This window comes from Lemur catta, chromosome 1 (assembly GCF_020740605.2).
Source record: "Lemur catta isolate mLemCat1 chromosome 1, mLemCat1.pri, whole genome shotgun sequence".
Taxonomy (NCBI): domain Eukaryota; kingdom Metazoa; phylum Chordata; class Mammalia; order Primates; family Lemuridae; genus Lemur; species Lemur catta.
The window spans coordinates 69,674,886-69,675,936 of NC_059128.1; the positions used below are offsets into that span (position 1 = coordinate 69,674,886).

At 44.1% G+C, this 1,051-nt stretch overlaps 1 non-coding gene across 1 annotated transcript; it reads left to right on the forward strand.

Annotated features, from left to right (window-relative positions):
- The first annotated feature begins 776 nt into the window (after positions 1-776).
- LOC123631245 lies at positions 777-838 on the forward strand. Its single transcript, XR_006733090.1, has one exon. It is a non-coding gene; the product is annotated as a U7 small nuclear RNA (small nuclear RNA).
- Positions 839-1,051: the final 213 nt, after the last annotated feature.

Consider the following 1,051-nt stretch of genomic DNA (forward strand, 5'->3'; position numbering starts at 1 on the left):
TTTCATCTTTAAGAATAGTGTATTTTTCCTTGCCCATGTAGAAAACAGCAATTCAATAATTACTGAGCATCTGTGTGGTTCAGTTTTGCCATTTAGAAAGGAAGGTTATCAGTCCTATTTGCTCTTTGGGGATACTTTGAAATGTAGAGTACATTGACAGCTGGGTGTGGTGGCTCACGCCTGTAATCCTAGCACTCTGGGAGGCCGAAGCAGGAGGATAGCTTGAGCTCAGGAGTTCAAGATCAGCCTGAGCAAGAGCGAGACCCTGTCTCTACAAGAAAACAAGAAAACTTAGCTGGGCGTGGTGGTGCTTGCCTGTAGTCCCAGTTACTTGGGAGGCTGAGGGAGGAGGATCGCTTGAGCCCAAGAGTTTGAGGTTGCAGTGAGCTATGGATGATGCCACTGCACTATAGTGGGCAGTGACAGAGCGAGACTCTGTCTCAAAGAGTAAGGAAAAAAAATAGGGTATATTGTCAATTATATTAGTTAGGATCCTTTCTGTTTTGTGAGATAGAAACCTAGCAGAGAGAATCCTAAGCAAAAATGAGCATTTTGGGCTCACATAGCTGAGCCATGGCCAGACTCTATTGCTTTGTGAGGAAGCTGGTCTACCCCAGGTGGGTCCTGAGATTAGGATGTTTTTGAGATTGCTAGGTTGCTTTCTGTCTCTTTATCTCTGTCTCTCTCATTTGGTCTTCTAGTTCTGCTCTTCCTGTTGGCCTTATTCTTTCCTGTCACAGACCCTGTCCTCTTAGTGCCTTTGGAAGCTCTAGATTCAGTGTTACAGCTCTTTTAGAATTTGTCTAGCAGGTTTTCTGGTTCTTACCGGAAAACCCAATTTAAAAAAAAAAGAAGAAGAAGAAGCAGCTCTAGATTCACATCCTTCTAGCTCTGTATCCCCAGTGTAGCTCCCTTCTTCTCCAATTCCAAAGTGAAAAATCCCAGGAAAGAACTGTGGTTGATGAGGTCTTAGTTCCAGGCTTACGCCTGCCTAGACTAAATGCTTTGGCCAAGGGAATGAGATCCCCTAGATATTGTGATTGTCTCATAG